Raw genomic sequence first — 4,880 nt, forward strand, 5'->3', positions numbered from 1 at the left:
GAATGTTATTTTGTGAGGTAATCACCTCATGACGGAGAGCTTCCGTGGCATTACCTTCAGTTGTTTATGTTGATTCAAATCGACTGCTTCCTTTATAGGCTTCCTCACACTTAACAAATCAACCTCACCCTTATGTCCTCCTCATTTACTGGCTTATCCTCGAATTCGTCATCTCGTTCACTAGCTTGTCCTCGCAGTAGCCCTCTCGTTCACTGGCTCGTCCCTCGCAGTAGTCCTCTCGTTCACTATTTCGTCCCTCACATTCAGCGAACACTACGTGGTTGCGTGCACTGCGTGGTTGCGTGCACTGCGTGCGGTGAATTTGTTGTACCAGTCTCTTCTTTAGTAGCGTTGAGTTTCGTCCCTAGTTGTCGCCAATTTCGTACGCCCCCATCACTTTCTACTTCCTTTCACCAGTCTTTGTTACGTACAATTGTTACTCACAATTTTAGTCGCTAGGCTCTGTACTTCCGAACATCCAAGTTAGTCAAGTTCTAAATTGCTAGTTTCAGTTTGTATAGTACATAGCACATCACATATTTTCTTTTAGTACTGTGTTATGTATAGAAGGGGGGGGTATTAATTGGTGGATATTTTTCTTTGGTTTTCTTCACGAATTCTTCTACAACGTGATTATCTTAGGTACACCAGGGAGTTCTTTTGAGAACATTCATATTAGATCCTAGGTAACTTTTGCAGTGATTTCGTTATTTCTTTAGTCCAATGATCTTTAATTTTATATCTAAAATCATCCATAAAGGGCGTGATCTTACAATCGTGAATCAATTAAATTTTCTCCGCCTCCGCCCATTCTCCAATCAGATTCGTTGTTACAAATCTATATGCAATATTGTTTACTCAAAAATCTCGAATTTCTGCATAACTTACTTAGTTTACAGGTCAGCAAAACATGCATACATCATAAATGGGTATCAGGCCTCCGGAGAGGAGAGCGAACTTATGCAATCCCTCGTCTACGAATTGTGCTGTTTACAAACACCCAAGCCATAAAAATACAAGCCTCACCATCTACCTCATTTTCTACCTATTTTTCTATCAGCCTCTTACAAGAAGGCCAAAAATAATTTTGAACTATGATTCTCCCTCGTCTCTCTGCGGTGATCCCAGTGAATAAAGTGAAAAGCCTATGCTAAGAGGCACGTAGCTGCTGCCAAAGTCACTTTTGCTTTATACGCTCTGACTGTTGGGGCAGGTAACAGTTACTGTTGTGAATCGGAAAGAAGATTCGATCGCACAACTAAGGGAATGCAAAGCCAGGACGCTTCCAATTACGTCACCAGAGCACTATCCTTAGGTAGAATGATATGAATTATGAATACATGAGTTTATATACAATGCGTACACTAAGAGTGGGTACATTACCTGAACATACAAATAAACAAAGATACACATTTGCTTTAAATCACATGATTTTTGAAAGCAATAATAACATTGATGAGCTTGTAATGAATATTTTCTTTATCTCTATTATGCTTTTGGGAAGGAATAAAGTTACTCAATCGGAATCCAGAAGGCATTTTGAACTTTTCCTTCTCCAGGATGTCTTTCGACCACCCGCGGTCATTCTCAGGAATGGACACATGCGTTTATATACAATATTTGCAATGGAAGTGGGCACGTGAACACAGAAAAATAAAGAATCACACACACACACATCTACTTTTACTCACATAGAAAGTACGCTTTCCATTTGAGGTAAAACGGCTACAATAGCTATAACAGCTAACGGGTAATCAGGGTTCGATTCCGGAGAGGGAGTCTGAGAAACGAATACCACTTCTAAGGAAGGCAGCAGACACATAAATTACCCACTTCTGGCTCGGGAAGGTGGTGACGAATAATAACGATGCGAGACTTTTGAGGTTTCGCAAACGGAATGAGTACACTTTAAATCCTTTAACGAGAATCCATAGGAGGGCAAGTCTGGTGCCAGCATCCGTGGAAATTCCAGCCTCAGTAGCGTGTATTAAAGTAGTTGCGGTTAAATACTTCGTAGTTGAATCTCATTTTCTTACTGACGATATACAGACCGGCGTCTACTGTCGGTTTCCGCTCGCCCCGGTGACCGAAAAGGTGGACGTGGGCAGGCAGGCAGGAAGGAAGGCAGGCTTACTCGTAAACCAGCCCAACTACCTACTTACCTACCCCGTCCGCCTACTTGCCGCTCCAGCTGCTATCTACAGCTTCAACATCAAATTACTTGATTGATCCTGTTAGTAGTCATATGCTTGTCTCAAAGATTATGCCATGCGTCTCTAAATACAGACCGATCTAAGGCAAAACTGCGATTCCTCTAGGAGTCTGAAATATATTTTTAACGAAGGGGCCGTCGCGATGAATTTTCGAAAAAATCGAAATATTCGAGAAAAAAAATTCCCTGTCATCTAGTGGCCTTTGGCAAGCCAGTCCTGAAATATTTCAGCGAAATACTAAAAAAATAAAGGAGTTATGGCTATTTTTCTGACCCCCCCCCTCTTCCCAGTACACCTTCGCTGCAATAAAAATGGCACAAATGCGATGTATTTTGTTATTCACTAATATAGACTAGCTGGAAACATGTCCTACACAGGGATAGTTCGCACTCGTGAGTGAACTGAGCGAATTATTGTGAGTAGGATGAGAAAGCGAATTGTCGCTCCTTGGAGAACTTTTATTTACTTTTATTTGAAGCTATAATCATTTCAAGAATGCCTAAACATTCGAAGAAGAAACGTGTGTTTCATGAAAGCTAAGAAACTGAATCAAATTATTGAGAAAGAGTGTACTTCTGCCTCGGTTATTACTGGGGATGACCCATAGCAGTGCGGCTGAGCGCACACGGGCTCGCTAAAGCTGTGCGCGTGCACACCCCTCTAGTCTTCATATCCTCGTTTCTCAAATGACGTCACCGCAAACATCGAGCATGCGTGACGTACCATCACGTGCCTCTTCAAATAAAACGCTCCGAGTGCTTTTCGTCACAAGAGCGACTGTCATTGATCATAACTTTGGAAGGACACATAATCTTCTTTCTCACTTGGTTGGAGTCAATCCCATCATTACAAAAGCACTTGAGGAACAAGACAAAGACACAGAACGAAAAGGGACACCAAAGACCAGAAAGAGGAAAAGAAAGCTTTCGTTCAGCTCCGATTTCCAGCTGGGAGCTTTCTAGTAAGCGAACCTGGCGACAATGAGGGAGGTAGCACTTCCTGAAACCCTCGCCTTCTGAGCTCCTAATACCTCGTAAAAGGGGGGACCAGGTACCAGCTACACTTTATAATAACATGTGAATGACATAGAATGCATGAAGATTGTCGCAGAGAAAAAAAAATCTAAATGAAATATATAAAAAAAAAAAACGCAGGGAAATGTATTTTGAACTTCAAAGCTCAATATCTCAAAACTACCCTTTTCTCTACATTTTTTCTATCTCCTCCGTAACTACTTGGCCGATTTTAATGGAGTTTAAATTATTTGAAAGCTGAATAAATTGGCAAACTTTTTATTGTAGGTTTTTTCATTTTTTTGTGATAGAAGTTGATATATTGTATTTAAAAGAATATGAAAAAAATCTTTCTCCTAAACTAAGAGGAAATTCCAAAAACTGTACGAAGATTTTTAGGTATTGCTATGGAGCATTTGTGGTAATTTTTTCAGCATGCTCAGTCAATGGATAAATGAGGAGATAGAAAATTTGTAATTGGTCAAAAACGGTTTTTTATTAATAACTTCATTGTTTTTCCACCAAATGATATAAAAATTGGTGGTGAACGTCTCAGTATATGTATATATAACATATTAAAAATTCCGATTATAAGTGACGAAGTTCGTTTTCGAGCGCGACGGCCCCTTAACCTCTTTTACTTCTGGAGGTCTTTCGACCGTATACGGTCATCCACAGAGACGAAAAAGGGATTGTAGATTACGGATCACCTATGTCAGACCACCCGCTTTCATAAGATACGTTTTTGAGGGAGAGGAAGAAAAGTCTGTAGGAAAATTAAACGACAGTGGTGTATATAAGGGAACTATTGCCAGTGAGCGCTTTTTAAGGACATTTATTGAATTTTAGTTCGTGGAGCAGGACGCATGTTGCAGGAGACCGGAGGATCGGGACTCGCATCTGTATCGACCAACGAAAGCAAGGGGAAATGGTAGGAGACATAGTTGTTGAGACAGGCAAAAAGACTAAGAAGAATTGGTAAAAGATAAATTGAAATGAGAAGTTGTCTGAGAGAAAACTAGAAATAGACTAGATTTTAGTAGGAGAAAATATATATGTGTACGCTTGTGTATGTGACCACATTTTTGTTCGGGTGAATTGCGTGTATATTTCATACGAAGAGTGAGTTCTTTCTATTTTCTGCGTGTAACAGTGAATATTTTCTTGGGCAATATTCACGTGACACGGTTTCTCGTGTATACCACACAGGGGAGACACACAGAAGATTACACTATGTTACACGATTTTTGTCCTTGACAAACTAATGTTTTTTTTTTTCAACTCTTTTCATTACTAAACAATAGAAAATATTTATTATTCCTGTCAAAATTTGCTTTTGAGGCTTTTATTATTTTTTTTACCCCCAAAATAGCTACATTTTACCATTTTAATATTTTTTTTAGAAAGGAAACAAAAACTTAAATTAAAAGGCCACGCAAATTTACTTTAAAGCTTCTCAAACTAAATTTTAGGATTAGAAATGAATAACTATTCTTGACTTGCGTGAATACAACAAATTACTTTTACGTACCCCCATAAATAGTCTCCCATTATGTTTTCATTGAAGGATTCCTGATATATCTGTTCAAAGTTCATTATATCTTGATGGAAGCACTCCCTTTGTTCCTCTGAATATATTCCCATGTTCTCCCTA

At 39.3% G+C, this 4,880-nt stretch overlaps 1 non-coding gene across 1 annotated transcript; it reads left to right on the forward strand.

Moving 5' to 3' along the window:
* The first annotated feature begins 1,581 nt into the window (after positions 1-1,581).
* Positions 1,582-1,979, forward strand: LOC143032493 (small subunit ribosomal RNA). Its single transcript, XR_012967116.1, has one exon. It is a non-coding gene; the product is annotated as a small subunit ribosomal RNA (ribosomal RNA).
* Positions 1,980-4,880: the final 2,901 nt, after the last annotated feature.

Source organism: Oratosquilla oratoria, chromosome 13, assembly GCF_046742065.1.
Source record: "Oratosquilla oratoria isolate Oo_2021 chromosome 13, ASM4674206v1, whole genome shotgun sequence".
NCBI classification, from domain to species: Eukaryota; Metazoa; Arthropoda; class Malacostraca; order Stomatopoda; family Squillidae; genus Oratosquilla; species Oratosquilla oratoria.